The 19,514-nt window shown below is 43.1% G+C and overlaps 1 protein-coding gene and 1 long non-coding RNA gene across 3 annotated transcripts in view; one reads left to right on the top strand and one right to left on the bottom strand.

Annotated features, from left to right (window-relative positions):
- The first annotated feature begins 7,113 nt into the window (after positions 1-7,113).
- Gpr19 (G protein-coupled receptor 19) overlaps positions 7,114-19,514 on the top strand; it is a 37,796-nt gene continuing 25,395 nt past the window's right edge. The window contains exons 1-2 of one of the 2 annotated variants that reach the window (XM_029565716.1): positions 7,114-7,255; positions 7,562-7,613. The gene's annotated coding sequence lies outside the window, so the exon portion shown is untranslated. Of the gene's footprint in view, positions 7,256-7,561; positions 7,614-7,732; positions 7,755-19,514 lie in introns of those variants that run through there. The other variant, XM_029565719.1, reaches the window with a different exon arrangement.
- On the bottom strand, positions 12,708-19,468 carry LOC103737683. The gene is made up of 3 exons (XR_607414.1): positions 19,333-19,468; positions 13,987-14,097; positions 12,708-12,893 (listed from the first exon to the last, which is right to left on the bottom strand). It is a non-coding gene; the product is annotated as an uncharacterized LOC103737683 (long non-coding RNA).

Here is a 19,514-nt window from a genome sequence, read left to right on the forward strand (position 1 = left end):
CTCCATCCCTGGATCTCACAGGGTAGAGAGAACCAACTCCTGACACTTGTCCTCTGATCTCTACACACACACACACCACACACACAATTTTATTTATTTTTATTTCATGTGCGTGAGTGTTCTGTTTCTTTTTGCTGTCGTTGTTCTTTTTGAGACAGGGTCTTCCTGTAGCCCCAGCTGCTCTTGAACTCATAGACATCCACCTGCCTCTGCCTCCTGAGTTCTGGGATTAAAGGCACGCACCACTACCAGGTCTCTTCTTGTTTCTATGTAAGTGCACTGTGTGTGCAAATTCCATAGAGGTCAGATGATGTCATCGGATCCCCTGGAATTGGAGTTATGGATGGTTGTTAGCCACCATGTGGGTGCTGGAAATCAAACCCAGGTCCTCTGCAAGAGCAGCCAGTGCTCTTAGCCACTGAGCCATCTCTCCAGCTCCTTATTTATTTTTTATTTATTTATGTGTATGTTTTGCCTGCATGTCTGTAAGTGCAACTGCATCATGTAATGCCCCCAGAGGCCTGAAGAGTGTGGGAGTGGAGTTACAAATGGTTGTTATCCATCATTTGGGTACTGGGAATTGAACCTGGGTCCTCTGCAAGAGCAGTAGTGTTCTTAACCACTGAACCAACTCTCCACCTCCTAAATTTTTTTCTAAAAGCAAACATTTAGAGTAGGTTTCAAACTTGATGTAGCTACATTTGGGTTTTGTGGGTTTTTTCTACTAGTATTTGGGGTCTTGTACCTACTAGGCAAACACTATAATGAGCTATTTTCCTAGCCCTGTTTTTGTTTTTATTTTTATTTTGATACAGCATTTCACAAAGTTGCTCAGGCTAGACTTAAAACTCACTCTGTAGCTCAGGCAAGCCTTGATTTTTCAATATTCCTGCCTCAGGCTCCTATCTGGGAATAGAAGCCTATTACACTACCAATGGGTCTGATTGAAACCATGTTCTTTTCTTTCTTTCTTTCTTTTTTTAAGAAATAGAGGGACTGGAGAGATGGCTCAGTGGTTAAGAGCACTTACTGCTCTTGCAGAGGACCCCGGTTCAGTTCCCAGCACCCACATGGTGGCTAACAACTGTCCATAACTCCAATTCCAGGAGATCTGATGCCCTCTTCTGGCTTCCAAGAAGCACTGCATAACATGGGTACACTTACATACATGCAGGCAAAACACTCATATACATAAAATAAAAATAAATTTGAAAGAAAATAGAGATAGAATCTCATTATGTACCCCAAGCAGCCTTAGATAGACATACACTAATACATTTGACCTGAAACTGCTGTTAACGGCAATAAATATTCTTAAAGTCATGTATACTCAAGGGAGAAGCTGCCACTGGAGGATTAAAGGTTTGAAGGCAGCATTGTCTGATAGAAACATGAGACCCAAACAATTTAGATTTCCTAATAGCCACATTTTTAGAAAGTAAAAGTAAAAGCTGGGCTTGGTGGTACATGTGTATAGTCCCAGCACTTTTTCTCAAAAGACAGAAAAAAAAAAAGTAAAAGTAAAAAATAAACACATGAAATGCCATTTCAACATACAGTCAATATAAAAATTATCACACTTTCTCATTGTCTTTTTTTTTTTTTGAGACAAGGTTTCAAGATGTAGCTCTGGCTGGCCTGGAACTCCCTATGTAGACCAGGCTGTCCTTGAATTTGCAAGAGTCTTCCTGCCTCAGGAGGATGTAAAAAGAATATAAAAGTCTTGAAGCCAGACATGGTGAGTCTAGGACCTGGAAGGCTGAGGCCTGCACGTATGCAAGTGCACCCATGTTGTGCAATGCCTGCAGAGGTCAGAAGAGGGGGTTGGATCCCCTGGAACTGGAGCTACAAATGGTTGTTATCCACCCTTGGGTGCTGGGAACAGAACCTGGGTCCTCTGCAAGAGCTACCAGTGCTCTTAACCCCTGAGCCAAGAGTCTTCAGTATTCTAATTTTTATGGTCCCTAAGTAAAGTTTAAGTCGCCTATTCCTAACCCTACCCCCAACCTTAAACTTATGATGTTATTTTTAGAGTAATGTATTTGTTTCTGATGGGATCTCTCTTAGCCCAGACTGGCCTTGAACTCCTCTTCCTTCTGCTTCTACCTCCAAAGTGCCAGGACTGCAGGTGTGTGTCACTATGATCAGCTTACAGCATCACTTTAAACAATTCCCCTTTACATACTTTCTTAGTCATACTTACAGCTGGAGTTCAACATATGATGGAGTTCTAGGTAATGATATGTAAAGGGATGTCTGTTAAATCACACAGGAAGAAAAGGATAACCTCAAAAGGAAAGCTGGAAACTTACCCCTACCCCTTTCCCCTTAATTTTATTTATTTATTTATTTTTAGAGAAAAATTAAGTAGCCCAGGTTGGCCTGAAACCTGACATGTTTCTGTCTCAGCCTCCTGAGTGCTAGGATTACAGGCATATTCCACTAAACTCTGCTGCTCCTTCCTTTCCATTTGGAACATTTCATATTGAGAACATGATGTTCAGGGTCGTGGCAGCTATGTTGGGATGATAACAAAAGACTGAAGATAACTGAAGATTAGCTTTCCTTATCAGAGATGTAAATGAGGGAAGCTAACTAGACAGAGGGAGGCAAGGGGTCCCTTGCCTACCAGAAGGGAGAGTGTGTCAGCAACACCCTCAAAGGGCTTTTCTTCAATAGTCACAACCATAACCTGCCCTTCCTCCTGCCATTTCCCTCTCCTGCGGAAGGCTTTCCTCTATCATTCTTCCTTTGGCTAGGACAAGAGTGTTGAATTCTCTTTGGTCCTTAAAAGAGCTGAAAGCAGCAAGTTTTACTTGAAGTCTCTTGTTTATCATTATTAACTGTTCATACAAAACACTGCAATTTGGTCAGAATTTGTATGTTTTTTTTTAAAATGCTTTATTTATCACTAAAAGTATCCTATTTCCTATTACTTAGTTACTAAGAGAGATTATATTGTGTTGATTTAATGAAGCTTGGGTAATTGGGAATGCATATCAGATTCATTATTCAGCAATTTCTTTTATTTGTTTTGTGGTCACAATAATTCAAGAACACAGCTGGACATGATAGTGCATACCTGCAATCCCAGCACTCAGGAAGTGGAAGCAGGAGGATCATGAGTTCAAGGCCAGCCTCATCTCTACACAGAGCTCAAGACTAGCCTGGGCTATATGAGACTCTATCTCAAAAAAAAGGCTTCCAGGGCTGGAGAGATGGCTCAGTGGTTAAGAACACTGGTTGTTCTTGCAGAAGACCCAAGCTCAAATCCCAGCACCCATATAGCAGCTAACAACTGTCTGTGACTCCAGTTCCAGGGGATCCGACAGCCTCTTCTGTCCTCCGCAGGCACTGCATGACACGGGTGCACTTACCTACATGCAGGCATAACACTCATACACATAAAATAAAAATAATATATAAAATATTTTTTGAAAACGCTCCCTTTCAGCCCCGCCTCTCCACATACTGTCAAGAAACACAAATTCATTTACATATGTAGATACAAAGGGCAGCAGATTTTTCAATATTTTCTAATGTCAGGGTAATCTCAGGGGAACATACCTAGGAAGCTGGTTGAAGAAATGGTAAACTGTTTCAGTAACTGACTGTGGAAACTTTGTTAAGTATATTTACTAACAGACTAAATGGGTAAGCAATCCATGGGTTAGCCTCTTTTGTTCACCCAAGGATTTCTTTTCAATGAAGAAAGACATTTTGTTCGACCACTTACCACTTCTACACTGATTCTCATCACATGTAAATGAGTTAGAAATCTCAAAGGACTCATGTCTTTTTAAATTAAAATGTCTTACATTTTTAGCTTTTGTTGCACACACACATGCATGCCACAGGATGCAGAGATCAGAGGACAGCCCCTGGGGAGTAGGCTCTCTTCTTCAACTGTTCCTGAGATTGAACTCAAGTTGTCAGGCTTGGAGGAAAGTGCCTTTACTCACTGAGCCATCTCTCCAGCATAGGACTGACTCATAGTTTATCAACTCTTTTTAGGTTTATTGTTGTTGTTGGTGGTGGTGGTGGTGGTATTTTTGAGACAGGGTCTCCCTGTAGCCCCAACTGACCTGGAACTCACTATATAGACCAGGCTGGCCACGAATTTACAGAGATCCACCTGCCTCTGCCGCCCAAGTGCTGGAATTAAAGGCATGTGACACCATGCACAGCTAGTTTTTCAATATTTTTTAAGATGAGGTCTTACTGTGGTCCCTAGACTGACTTTGAACACTCTTGCCTCACTTTCCCAGGTGTTGTCATACGACATAGATGTGTGGTATCATGTCTGACTTTATCAACTCTTCAACTCCCATACATTTCATTAGGGCCGTTTAATCATGGTCATAGTCTTTCAGAGGTGGGTATGGTGGTGCACACTTGTAGCCCTTGTACTTGGGAGAATGAGGCAGAGGAATGCAAGTTCCAAGTCAGCCTGGATATACAGCAAGATCCTCTCTCAACACAACAATACACTGCTTTATGATAGCTGTTAGTCTTGACAAAGCCCTCTTTCTGAGCCAGTCTAATCATAAAAGTGAACAAGAAATTCATTCACCATATTTCTATTTGTAATTTTCTTTTATGAAGAAAATGTCAGTTCAATACTAGCTTGGAAAACTGGTTAAAATCTTACCCCAAGTAAGTCAGTGTTCCTGCAGATAACAAAGCAGAATTTTAAAGTAAGTTCCCACCTTGTTTTTTGTTTGCATTTAAATATATTTTTTGCCAGGCATGGTGGTGCATGCCTTTAATCCCAGCGCTCAGGAGGCAGAGGCAGGCAGATCTCTGTGAGTTCAGTCCCCAGCAGTCATGTAGAAAGCCAAGTGTGATGGTGTGCACTTGCAATCCCAGGGCTGGGAAGATAGAGACGGAGGGTTTCTGCAGCCTGATGGCCGACCAGCCCAGCCCCAATGTTGCACTCCAGGCCAAATCGAGACCCCATCTCAAAGGAGATGGATGGTGTTTTTGAGGATGACACTTGAGGGAGGTTGTCCTCTGGTCTCCACATGCACATGCACACACATGCTTACACATCTACACACACACACACACACACACAGAGAGACACAGATACAAACCTAGCTTAGATCTACCTCCAAAACTAGGCTTGGGCATAGAGGATATATGGGCCATGGCATCAATAAGATGAGGATGTGCTCAGTAGGGTTTAGATATAGGGGGTGTGCTCAGTAGGACTGTGAGTTTGAGGCCACCCTGGTCTCCATAGTGAATCCAGGCCAGCTAGGGCTACAGGTGACCCTGTCTCAAAAAGACCAAAAAATAATAATAATAAATATATATATATACTTTTTTGATTTATCTTTATGTGTATGATTGTTTTATGTGTATGTGTACGTCCACCCATGCGTCCACTGGAACTGGAGTTAAAGATAGCTGTGAGTCTCCATGTGGGTTAGGGTTCTAGTAGAGCAGCCAGTGAGTGCTCTTGACGGCAGAACCATCTTTACAGCCTGTTTATTTTTTAAAAGACAGGGTTTCATGAAGCCCAGGCTGGCCTGGAACTCAATAAGACATAACAGGGGATGACCTTGGAGTTCAGATCCTTTCCTCCATTACTGGGATTATAGGCACGTGCCACCACACCCAACTTTATCCAGTTCTGGATGAAACCTGTGGCTTTTGTGAATGCTTAGCAGTCTAACAGCTGAGCTACAACCCAAGTCCCAACCCCCTTTTATTTGACATGCATCACCACACCCAGCTGGCACAATTTTTGTTAGAAGTATTCAAAGTACTTAATTTATGAAATTTTAACTATCATTTTGAACATAAAAAGAAAACCCGGAGGTTAGCTTTAGAGATGATGGCTTCTTTTGTGACTGACAGTTAAAAACATGTAAAGCCTTAAAAACTTAGTCCTTCGTTGTACTGAAAAAACTTTTTTCTAGTAGACAATGTCTTGTTACAAATTAAGTCTTCAATTCATCATTTAGAAAGTTTAAACTGCTAAAACATCTATTTAAAAAATCCAAGATAAATATCCAAGTTTAACTGACCTACCAGTTATTACAGTTATTAACGGTTTGAGCATACTCGAATGTATTACAACTCTTCCATAAAACTTAAGCTTTTCGCTCCAAAAAGAAAAAAAAAAAAAAAATCAGTTTGCCTGCCTGTTTGTAAACGGATAGTCACAGCTAAAATAATCTAAAATGATGTGCTTATCAGATCTTATTTTATAAACATTGTCTTCTAGGCCAACTGAAACTAACTTTGAAGAGACAAACTTAAAAACTGGCTTGTCGGCTTGAGCTTTTTTTTGGCTACTTCTAGAGTCAGCTCTTTTTAGTTTCAAAATTTGCATGGCTGCCTCTTTGATTTTACTTCAAGCATGGGTCTTAAATCATGCAGAAATTGCTCGAAGTTTGCTCGAACACAGTGGCCTTAGGTTTAGGCTTATTTGCATCTTTACCATAGCATAAAGTCCATTCTTTAGGTACCTCAGCGCTGCCGCGCGTTTCGTTTTTGGGTGCTGTTTACTTAGTTACTGTATGGGTTATTCCTGCTCTTTATCCCCGGCCCCCGTGGCAGTTCTGACTCGGCACGATCTGGGCGTTGTTTTAGCCACAACTCTCCTCGCTTTCAAGACAACACTGGAACTGCGCCGTGCTCCCCGGCGGCTCCCGGTTCTACAGGCAGACGCGGTCTCCACGTCATTGGCGCACGTGCAGGCGCGGGGCGGCGGGAAGCGGTCTGCGCGCGGCCGCGGTAAACAAGCGCCGCGCATGCGCCGTGACTTCACCCCGTTTGGCTTTTGGTATTTACTTTGTGCCAGCTACGCGACCATGGGGATCAGAATCCTCCACACAATGGCACGGTCGGGGCTGAACGAGGCCCGGCTACGGGAGGAAAAGAAAAGAAAAAAACAGTGGAGGGTGGGCGGTCCACAAACGCCACATAAAACATTCTCAGCCACGACATTTCCCCGAACATCGCGAGATCTCCACGGCCTGGACGTGACCTCCCCGCCTGTGGTCTGTGCGCATGCGTGGGACTTTTTGGCGCGCAGACAGTTCAAAACTTCCTGCTTGGTCACAAGTTGCCAAGTTTGGCGCTTGGGAAATGGTTATTAAATTGATACGGTGGATTCAAACCCATAGCAACTCGTTCTTTGCGGGGGGGCGTTCGTTCTAGATTTCACTTTATTGTGTATAATCGTCCCCGCTTCTGTCCGTTTATTGGTCATGAACTCTGGGAACATTTAAAGATAGAAGAGGTAAATGAAGGCAACAACCATATCGCATACTTAAACGAGGCTAGAAAGAACTGTAGGCAATGGAGGTCGCTCTCCTTAAAATACCTATGCATATTTATAAACAAGAAGGCAGTGTGTTACATGTCATCTACAAGGTGCAAGAGTGAAATTGAAATGTCCTTGAGTGGGTGGAACAAAGGCGCTAGACAAAGGGTGTCACGAGCAAGAGCTGACATGGATACTGGGTAAAAGAGTTGTGATAAACCGGAGTCAAGAATGTTGGAAGTGTGCAGGGACTTGACTGACCTGGCCTCTTTTCTCTCCCAGGGCACATGGAACACCTGCACAAGCACTGGATTTTGTTCTGCGACTCTTAAAGGTACTACCCAACACCTGAAGCGTCCTTCCAATGAAATCCATCTCCCAACTTCACCCTTCAGCTAGAATGAAATGTGGATTTCATAGAATCAGTGAAATTTAGCCAACAAGTTATTCGTTGTGTTACTGAATCATCACGGAAGTAGGTATTTCTAGTCTACAGCCTCCTGGTTCTGTAAATCCTAGAGGCCCCCTTGATATGGAGAGCAGTGCTGTATATAGCATAGCCTGTATTCAGTCATTCCTTGGTATTCCTAGGATTGTTTTCAGGAATACTCAAGTCCATGATGCTCAAGTCCCTTCTATAATTTAGGGTGTACTATCTACATATAACCTATGTTCATCTTACTGTAAACTTTAAACGATCTCTAGATTACTTGTAATATGTAAACATTGCAAATAGTTCTTGTACTGTATTATTTAGGGAGTAACGATAAGAAAAGCAGTAAGTATAGATGCAGGATTTTGGCTGAATCTTACGATGTGAAAACCATGGTTATGGAGTTTACCCCCCCCCACGCCCCCCGAATGCGTTTGAAAAATAGCTCTCTGTGTTGCCCAGGTGTTTAAATGGGCCCAAATTCTTGGCTCAAGTAGTCCTCTTTCTTCAACCTTCAGCGTAGCTGAGATTACAGGTGTGTGCTACTGTACCCAGTTCTGACTGTATTTTGTTCCTTCTCCTCTATAGAGTACAACATAAAAAGAGTGTTGCGCGGGGTGGGGGTGGGGGGCCTGGGTTCGATTCCCAGCACCCACTTGGTGGCTGCGAACCGTCCTTAACTCCAGTTCCAGGAAAATCCGAAGCCCTCTTCTGACCTCCGCGGCATTGCACAACACAGGTGCACTCATTTACATGCAGGCAATACATTCATACACATAAAATAAAATTTAAAAAATAGAAAAAAGACTGATAAGGGGCTGAAGAGATGAATCAGCAGTTAAGAGCACTGGCTGCTCTTACCGAGCACCTGGGTTTGGTTCCCAGCATCCACATGGCAGCTAACAATTGTCTGTAATCACCGGTTTCAGGGGATCTGACACCCTCTTCTGACCTCAGTGGACATTGCGTGACATTGGTGCCTTACATGCATGCAGACAATACACTTAGACATATAAAATAAAAATATTTTTAAAAATACTAATGGGGCCGGGGGTGGTGTCGCACGCCTTTAATCCCAGCATTTGAAGCAGAAGCAGGCGGATCTCTGTGAGTTCAAGGCCAGCCTGGTCTACATAGTGACCAGGACAGCTGGGGCTACAGGGAGACCCTGTCTCAAAAAGATCAAAAAAAAAAAAAAAAGACTAATGAAATGCATAATTTTACTAGGCTCAGCAATGTAGCTTCCTTCATCTGTAAGAAAACTAAAAATAGAAAGCCATAGGATTAAAGCTGGTAGTGGTGGAGATGGATCTAGTTTATTAATATATAGAGGGAAGTACTTGGAAACCAGGTATAGTGTCCCAGCTACTCAGGAGGCTGAAGCTGGAGGGCTGCTTGAGCCGAGGAAGTTGAGGCCAGCCTAGAAAGCAGCCTGAGAGGTGGAGGGAGGGAGGTAGGAATGAGGGAAGGAAGGGGCAGACGTGATAATCCCCTACCCAGAAGTTCTCCCTAGAGCACTTTATTGAAAGCCATCTCTTGGCATGTGGGCCATATGGGTTAAATTCATAGGAAAACCGTGCAGGAAAAACTTATAGATACAATAGAATAGGATTTCTGGACTGAAGCCTAGGTATTTTGTTTTAGGGTTGGGATCACAGCATCTAAGTGTAATGTCATAGCAAGTGTTTAGAATTGGGAATCTTGCTGGGCATGGTGGCATATGCCTTTAATCCCAGCACTCAGGAAGCAGAGGCAGGCAGATCTCTGTGAGTTCAAGACCAGCCTGGTCTACTTAGTGAGTTCCAGGTGAACTGGAGCTGCAGGGAGACCCTGTCTCAAAAAGACCAAAAATAAATAAATAAATGAATAGGTAAATAAATAAAAATAGAATTGGAATCTAAAACTTGGGGTTTGACTTTTGGATCTATCCGTCATGCTATATGACCTTTTAGAAGCTCAGTTTCCCTATTTACAAAATAAGGGTAACAGTTTTGTGGTGTTTGTTTTTTGTTTTTTTTTTTTTTTTGTGTGTGTGTGTGTGTGTGTGTGTGTGTGTTTAAAAAGCCATAGGGGCCATATGTAATGGTGTTTGCCTTTATTCCCAGCACGTGAGGCCAGCCTGGTCTACATAGCAATTTCCAGGCTGGCCAGAACTACTTAGTGAGACCCTGTCCCAAAGCAACAACAACAACAAAATAAAAAGCAAAACAAAAAGGATAAGGGGACTGAAGAGATGGCTCAGCGGTTAAGAGCACTGGCTACTCTTGCAGAGGACTAGGTTCAATTCCCAGCACCCACATGGCAGCTAACAACCTTCTGTAACTCCAGTTCCAGGGGATCTGATGCCCTCTTCTGATCACCATGGGCATTGCCACATTTGGTACACTTACATACATGTAGGTAAAACTCTCATACACATAAAATAAAAATAATAAAATATTAAAAAAATAAGGGTAAGGATACTTATGGGATTATTGTAGTGACAAGATGAGGTACTGTGGAGAGAGTGTGAGTTAGCAACATAGAACTTGGTATGTAGTAAATGATCAATAAAGAAGAGTTTCTTTCCTGAGCACAATTTTTGCAAGATACCCACCTACTGAATTGTGGGTGCTGCATGGGACATAGGGTTATCCATATTTAGGACCTTTTTGGGGGAGCTGGAGAGATGGCTCAGTGGTTAAGAACATTGACTGTTCTTGCAGAAGACCCCAGTTCGAATCCCAGCATCCACATGGCAGCTAACAACTGTAACTCCAGTTCCAGGGGATCCAACAGCCTCTTTTGTCCTCCACGGGCATTGCATGACACGGGTGCACTTACCTATGTGTAGACAATACACACATAACACACATTAAATTAAAAAAAAATTTTTAAAGCCTTTTTTGTTATTCTAGGTTTGTTTGTTTTTGTTTGTTTGTTTGTTTGTTTGTTTGTTTTTCAGATAGGGTCTCCCTATAGCCCCAGCTGGCCTGGTACTCATTGTGTAGACCAGGCTGGCCTTGATCTCACAGAGATTCACCTTCTTCAGTTTCTTGGGATTGCTGGGATTAAAGGTGTATGCCACCATGCCTGGTTTAGGAAGACTTTTAAGACAGTTTCCCTACCTTGCTTGTGTATTAGAATTACCTGGGAGCTTTAAAAGAGGCTGACTCCCAGGTTTTACCCCAGATCAATTAAATCAGAATATCTGGGAGCTTGGACATCAATTTATTTAAAGTGTGAGTGTGTGTGTGTGTGTGTGTGTGTGTGTGTGTGTGTATTGGAAACAGGGCCTGAAACTTGCTATGTAGATCTGGCTGGCCTCAATTTCCCAGAGATCTGCCTGTCTCTGCCTCCCTAGTGCTGAGATTGCAGGCATGTGCTTCGATCCTTGGCCCTCATCAGTATTTTTTTAAATATTATTTTTATTTTATGTGTATGAGTGTAATACCTGGGTGTAGGTAGGTGCACCAATGTCGTGTAATGCCTGTGGAAGTCAGAAGAGGGCGTTGGATCCCCTGGAACTGGAGTTAAGGATGGTTCGTAGCCACCGTGTGTGTGCTGGAAATTGAACTCGGGTCCTCTGCAAGAGCAGTCAGTGCTCTTAACCACTGAGCCATCTCCCCAGCGCCCCCTTACCACAGTATTTTAAGTTGTTTGATAATTAAGGTTAAGATCCACTCTTTTTAAAATAAAATCGCATTTGTGTGTGTGTGTGTGTGTGTGTATGTGTGTGTATGAGTGTATTGCCTGCATGTAAGTTAGTTCACCCATGTCGTGCAGTGCCCATGGAGGTCAGAAGAGGACGTCAGATCCCCTGGAATTGGAGACACAGAAGTTGTTAGCTGCCATGCAGGTGCTGAGATTCAAACCTGGGTCTTCTGTAAGAATAGCCAGTCTTAAATGCTGAGCTATCTTTCTAGCCCACTTCAGATCCACTATTTCAGGAGCTCCCTCTAGAAAGTGAAAAGAAATTAGATCTCCCGATCTGGTGGTTATATATTTGAAATTTTTCTGGAGGAATATAAGGCTAGAGCTTGAGATGAGCAGAGCTGGGCACTGTGAGGTCTATTGTGGAAGGAAGCAGCTGTGATATGTTGGCTTGGAAACAATGTTGTCATCACTGTAGATGCCTGGAGCATACAAGCTTTGCCATAGTGAGGGAAGACTTTGAACCTAGCAAGCTGGCCCTTTGATCTAGCTCAGGCAACACAGGTGATAGTGTCTTGGTTTCTTTGCCACCTGGTGGGGCAGGATGAAGTTTTACAACCTGCTGTGCTCTATTGACTGGGGAGGACTTGAAGGCCTCAGCAAAGTGTGTGCATGGGTGGTCCTCTCCTGGGAGGGCAGGTGGGAATGCTTTTTTAGTAGGCATTGATAATGAAGCTTTTCAACAAAGCCTATCAGTGATTGAGCTGATCTGACACACACTGGTTTTCTCATTTGACAGACCAGAAAAGTGAGGCTCAAGCTTATCTTTGTAGTCTTTCAATGTATACAGAATCACTTGGAAAAGGAGAGGAAGAATGTCTGGGAGAGATCTCAATTTATGTTTTTTGATTTGTTTTGTTTTTTAAATATGAGGTTTCATATATCTCAGGCTAGCGTCAAACTTGCTGTGTAGCTGAGGATGACTTTGACCGTCTGGTCTTCCTGCCTTCACATACATTTTCTCAGCCCCCCCCCCCCACTGGTCTTTTTGAGACAGGGTCACCTTGTAATCCCAGCAGGTCTGGAACTCACCATATACTAGCCAAGAATATTTTGCTTCATGGTAGAAACTGTCTTTAATTGGGTACCTTTTTTAGGAAAGCAAGCACACATGTGAAAGATAGTCATCATGAGACAGGCATGCTGGAGAGCTTGGGCTCTGTCTCAGGTGATTCTTTTTTTAAATTGATAAATTTATTGTGTATGTGTGTATGATATGTGTGTAGGTACATGCATGCCGGGGAATGGATGTGGAGGTCAGAGGACAACTTTGTGGAATAGGTTCAAGACCTTTATGTGGGTTCCAGGGATCGAACTCAGGTTATCAGGCATATGCTTTGCCCACTGAGCCATCTTGTTGCTGTCAGGTGATTTTTATGAGTTAGAGACCCAAAGAGAAGTAATGCTGGAGGCATGTGGCAGCTTGTTCAACTGCTGAAGACCACTGGTGCTTTTGCACAGGGGGCAAATCAAAATGCTTAGGCCCAACTGGAAAAAAAAAAAAAAAGTGTAGTTAGGAGGTCTGCGGTTATAGTCCTAGTGTTAGAGCACATGCTTAGTATTTATAAGACCCCAAGTTCAGTCTCCAGTGGAAAAACCAAACCCTCAGCTCCCACCCAATAAAAAACTGGTAATCATATATTTTTTGCTTTGTATATGTTAAATGTCTATTGGACTTTGTTCAAAAGTTTCATATTATATCAGTTTGGTGGGGAGGTGTTCTGATCCTCCACATAGGGTTTCTAGTCATCTTTCTGCCTGCTTCTTCAGGAGGAATATTAGAATTCTTTCTATTTAAAACAAAGTTTTATGGGGCTGGAGAGATGGCTTAGTAGTTCAGAGCATTGGCAGCTCCTGCAGAGGACTTGGGTTCAGTTCCCAGCACCCACAGGCCTGCTAACAACCATCTGTAACTCCAGTTCCAGGGGATCCAGCGCCCTCTTCTGACCTCCATGGGCATTGCACCACACAGGTGCACTTACACACATGCAGACAATACATTCACACACGTAAAATAAAAAATAAAATATTTTTCGCCGGGTGTGGTGGCGCACGCCTGTAGTCCCAGCACTCGGGAGGCAGAGGCAGGCGGATCTCTGTGAGTTCAAGGCCAGGCCGGTCTACATAGTGAGTTCCAGGACAGCTGGGGCTACAGGGAGACCCTGCTTCAAAAAGACAAAAAATAAATTAAAAAAAAATTAAAATAAGATATTTTAAAATGTTTTATTAAATAAATAAATGTAGGAATACGTATTTATTTTATGTGCATGAGTATATTGCTTGCGTGTGTGTAAGTGCACCAGTGTTGTACAGTACCCAAGGAGTTCAGAAGAGGGTATTAAATTCCCTGGAACTGGAGATACAGTTGTGGGCTGCCATGTGGGTGCTGGGAATGGAACCTGGGTCCTCTGCAAGAGCAGCTAGTACTCTTAACTGCTGAGCCATCTCTCCAGCCCCAGAAATAGAATTCTACTTAGACTAGCTTCCTTGGACACATTACTTTTCTTTGTAATTTTTTTCCTCTACAGTAAGTATTTGGGGTCTGGTGCTATGAAGTGTGATGATGATAAGATGTATCTACCATTATTGGGGTTGCAGCCTCCAGAGTACTGAATGGAGGAGTGTCATCATGGAGACATCAGGAAGCATCAGGAAGTTCTCAGGTCAACATTCAGAATGTTCTGTTCTTTGCCTTGAAGAACAAAGGAGAAAGAATTTCAGGGGTTGCTAGGATTGGAGGTTGCTAAAATGGGTACAGGGAGGGGATGGAGAGATGGCTCAGGGGTTAAGAGCACTGACTGCTCTTGCAGAGGACCTGGGTTCTATCCCCAGCACCCACATGGTGGCTACAAACCGTCCTTAACTCCGAAACCCTCTTCTGACCTCCACAGCATTGCACGACATGGGTGCACTCATATACATGAACATAAAATAATAAAATATTTTTTTTTAAATGGGTACAGGGAAAAGACAGTTGTTTTGTCTAATTTCTAGCAAGAATGATGGTAAAATGGTCAAATACCATAGGTGTTAGGATACTCTATGGAAGCCCAGTCATTGGAACTATGAAGTGGGTGAAGAACAGACTCTGCAGAAGCAAGTAGAAAGATAGGAGACTTGGGGTGAAGAGAGAAGCAGGTTCAGAGTTACAAGAGGGGCCAGGGATATATATACTCAATTGGTTATATGCTGGGCTGGAATGCATGAAGCCTTGGGTTCAATGCCCAGTATTGATGATGCATGCTGGTAATCTCAGGCTGCATAGTGAGCCCTCAAGGCCACATGAGACCCTTCCCATCCCCCTACCATAAAAAGATTATACAGGGCTGAATATTCTAATTAGTAATGTGTTTTTTTAATATTTTATTTTTATTTTATGTGTATGTGTGTATTGCCTGCATGTAGGTAAGTGCACCTGTGTCATGCAATGCCATGGAAGACAGAAGAGGCTGTTGGATCCCCTGGAACTGGAGTTACAGACAGTTAGCTGCCATGTGGGTGCTGGGATTCAAACCCAGGTCTTCTGCAAGAACAGAAAGTGTTCTTAACTGCTGAGCCATCTCTCCAGCCCCATAAGTAATGGCATCACCCAAGTTTTAATTTAGGATAAAAGAACCAACATATACAAGATGTTTTTATTTATTTGTGTTTTATTTTATGTGTGAGTGTTTTGCCTATGTGTATGTAAGTGCACACATGCATGTAATGCCTGCAAAAGCCAGAAGAGGGCATCGGATCCCCCTGGAACTGGAGTTACAGACAGTTGTTAGCCACCATGTGGGGGCTGGGAACTGAACTCAGGTCCTCTGCAAGAGTAGCCAATGCTCTTAACCACTGAGAGCCATCCTCCGGCACTGCCCCCACAAGATTTTTTTTTTTTTTTTTTTGGTCTTTTTGAGATAAGGTCCCCCTGTAGCCACAGCTGGCCTGGATTCACTATGGAGACCAGGCTCACCTCAAACTCACAGAGGTCTGCCTGCCTCTGCCTTCTGAGTGCTGGGACTAAAGACGTGCACGACCACACCTGGCCCACAAGATGTTTTTAAAGAAACAGTGCGGGGGCTGGAGAGATGGCTCAGCAGTTAAGAGCACGGACTACAAGGTGCTGGGACTACAGGTGTGTGCCACCACTCCCAGCAACTAAATAAAAAATTTTTTTTTGTCTTTTTGAGACAAGGTATCCTTGTAGCCCAAGCTGTCCTGGAACTTTTTTTTTTTTTTTTAATATTTTATTATTTTTATTTTATGTGTATGAGTACACGTATTGCCTGCATGTATGTGAGTGCACCCATGTCGTGCAATGCCTCGGTGGTCAGAAGAGGACTTCTGATTCTTCTGGAACTGGAGTTAAGGACGGTTCATAGCCACCATGTGGGTTCTGGGAATCGAACCTGGGTCCTCTGCAAGAGCAGTCAGTGCTCTCAGCTGCTGAGCCATCTCTCCAGCCCCCTGTATTTTTAATTTTTAACAATTATTATTTATTAACTGAGATAGGATCTTACTTTGTAGCCCAGGCTGATCTTAGAACTTATGGCAATCTTCTTGCCTCAGCCTCCTGAGTGCTAGAATGACAGGAAGGTGCCATCATATCCCACTTGATGCTTCTTTTGTTGTTGTTGTTTTTATTTTTATTTTTTGAGATAGGGCCTCCCTGTAGTCCCAGCTGGCCTGGAACTTGCTATGTAGACCAGGCTGGCCTTGAACTCACAAAGATTAACACCCCCCCCCCACATGCGCTCAGTGCTGGGATTAAAGGCATGTGCCACCACACCCAGCTTCACTTGATACTTCTTGTTCTTAAGGTCCCTGCGGTTCCTCTGAGTCTTATAATGAATCCCTATCCTCTTGTGTGTGTGTGGCTTTCTGTTTTTCCCTAGGCAGCAATATTACATGCCTAGTGAGTGAGTCTCGCTTTGCTGCTTTTGTCCTAATGAAACCACATACCTTCACATCACACATGTGTAGCAAAACACATTCAGCTCACTGTGGCTTGAGTACCTCACAGAACTTGGGTCTTTTGTCTAGACTTTTCACTGCATATTAGTCATCTGTTATTGTACAACAAAGTAACCCCACAATTTAGTACTTCAAGACAATGAAAGTTCTCTCATGGTTTCTTTGGGCCAAGAACTTGGGAGCAGCTTATGCAGGATGGCTCTGAGAATCTCAAAGCTGTAGCTGAGTTGTAGGCTAGGACTGTTTTCACTGGGGGGCTACAGAATCTTCAGGTTCCAAGGTAGCTCACTTACACAGCTGGCTGCTTGGGGAGAAGCCTGTTTTCTCCAGTAGGACTCTTCAGAAGACCACAAAGCTCTGTAGCATGATAGCTTACTCCAGTAGGAATTCAAGAGGAAGAGAGCCAGAAAGTCTCCTTAGACTCTTACCTCACAGGTTGCTTATAGTCCCTTCTGGTACATTCTGTTTCTTAGGAACAAGTAAGGGTCCAGCCTACATTCAAGGAGGTGATTAGGTGTCACCATTTGAAGAGAAGACTATCAAAGAACTTGTGTTTGTGGACGTCTTTAATGTCAACCTCTCGGGTGCCAAGGGGCAGAAAAACGGAAAAAACAACAAATGTCTAATCCACTTTCAATAGGGTAGTTTATTCATTTCTTTTCCTCCCTTTCTCCTTTTCCTCCTTCCCTTTCTGTTTTAAAAACATTCTTGTGTATGAGTGTTTTGCTTGTATAAATATAAGTGCATGCAATGCCTATGGAGGCCAGAAGAGGATGTTGGATCCCCTGGAACAGGAATTACGAATGGTTATTAGGCTAGCTCAGTGGCACATGACTAATCCCACTCACTTAAGAGGCTGAGGCAGAAGAATCTTTGAGTTTGAGGACAGACTGAGCAAAAATAAACGAACAAGTAAGTAGTACATATCCAGCTTATGTGATAATTTTCTAAAGGTGGAAAATGTTAAATTAATAGTTGAATTTCTGGCCTGTTATGGGGGCTTAACACTTGTAATCCTAGCACTGGAGAGGCAGAGGCAGAAGGATCATGATTTGAAGGCTAGCCTGGGCTATATAATGAGGGTATTCTGAGTCTCATATTTTCAAAAAAGGAACTAACCTAACCCTAAATATAAAAAAGTAGTTAATACTGGGCTTACAAGATGGATTACGTGAGTTGCGATCTCTAGCACCCATGTCAAAAGCTGGGCCCAGCAGTGCACATCCGTAACCCAGTGCTGAAGCAGATATTGGTGGGTCACTGGAGTGGCTGTCTGGCCAGCCTCGCCAAATCAGTGAGCTGCAGGTTCAGTGAGAGAGAGAGATCGAGAGAGAGAGAGAGAGAGAGAGAGAGAGATAGAGAGAGAGAGAGAGAAGATCGGGAGAGGAGAGAAGAGAGAGTCAGACAGACCCTGTCTCAAAAAATAAAGTGCAGAGTGATTGAGGACACCCAAAATCCACTTCCACCCCTGGCCTCCACACAAATGCACATATATGTACAATACACACACACACACACACACACCATATGCACAAGTAGAAAATACATCTTAGGCTAAGAATATTGAACGAAGAAGGAGCTTCAGTTTCAAAGAATTAGACTCCAGCTCTGCCCTGCCACCTCTCTTTTAAATGTATGAATACCTACATGTGTGTATGTACACCACATGCATGCCTAGTGCCTGCAGAGGCCAGAAGATGGCATTATATCCCCTGGAACTGGAGTTACAGGTGGTTGTGAGCTGCCATATGGGTGCTGGGAACTGAACTTGGATCCTCTTCAAGAGCAGCCAGTTCTCTTAACCACTGAACCATCTCTCCAGCCCCTTTATCTTCTCTCTCTCTCTCTCTCTCTCTCTCTCTCTCTCTCTCTCTCTCCTCTCTCTCTCTCTGTGTTTAGGTTAGAGGACAACTTTAAGGAGTTGCTTCTCCATGTGGGTCACCAAGATGGAACTCAGGAGCCATCTTGCCAGCCAGAGTATAGCTAGTTTAAATTCCCGATTTGGGGGTACTTCAAATGCTGTCCAATTATTATTTAAATTAATACTAAAAAATTTGTGGCCTACATTCAAATGTATTTTGTATTTCTCCTGTAACATTGCAAAGCGTTTGCAAGCTGGTTCTCCTGTCAATATTCAGGAGTTTTTCTTACATATATCTCTCTGAAGGCTGTTGGGAGTTACTGTGAAGGCTGTTGGCTTCCCAAAAGGCAGATGTTTCATCTTGAGGAAAAATACCTTTCTTGTGTTCTTCCTACCACTCTGTGAAGGCAGTCCTCAATTATCATACATAGCATTTTCCTTTAGTTCAATAAAGAGATTTTTAAGGAGAGCAGTGGAGGGAGGATGGGAAGAGTCACTTTCTTACCATAAATGAGTTCCTAGAATCCTGTTAATATGTAGGGTTAGCAACATTCCAGTTAGGAAGAAGTCCACAAGGTAAATTTGCTTTTGCAAATGCTAATTGAAAGCCTTCCTCAGCAATCCAGTCCTTTCCCTTCTTTCTTTAGTCAGCAGGGTCCCATGGTGGCTGGTTTTGAAAGTAATTATCCCCTGAGCAGTTACCTAGCACCATGGCAACCCAAACGTCAGCAAAATGGGAGAGACCCACACAAAATAGCTGCGGCCGGCCTTCTATCGTTCCTCCAGTTCAGCCCTGCCTGAAACCTGCTGCAGATGGGGCTAAAGGCATGAAGGCCTGTACACCCAAAAATTTCTGTGTGTTGATATGAATTTTCCCATGAGCAGAGATGTAGGAGCATATAGTAAACTATGTCATGAAATCCCCTCTCCCCCGGGAAAACCCCCATATAGCATATTTAAAGGGTGGGAACAAATGTCAGAATAATACAAAAAGTATTTGTGCTTCTAAGGTTAGTAGAGTAGGTTGATAGTAGAGGAAGTCAGAGCCCAAATATATGATCTGATTTATGTTTAAACACAAAGGAATACTTTTAAAATATTTTTATTTACCTGAAATAGAAAAATGGCTTTAACCGAGCTGAAGGGCATGTAATGCTGTCCGTGGTGCTGAACACCCCACTCCTCAGATGTGCTCTAAGAAAGGTTAGGGAACACCTTGCCATGTCGGGATTCTGAGAATAGAAAAGAAAAAGAGTTGGAGAGAAGGCATCATTTACTCCCCATAGGAAGCA

The sequence above is a fragment of the Nannospalax galili genome, unplaced genomic scaffold, assembly GCF_000622305.1.
Source record: "Nannospalax galili isolate Female #2095 unplaced genomic scaffold, S.galili_v1.0 scaffold210, whole genome shotgun sequence".
NCBI lineage: Eukaryota > Metazoa > Chordata > Mammalia > Rodentia > Spalacidae > Nannospalax > Nannospalax galili.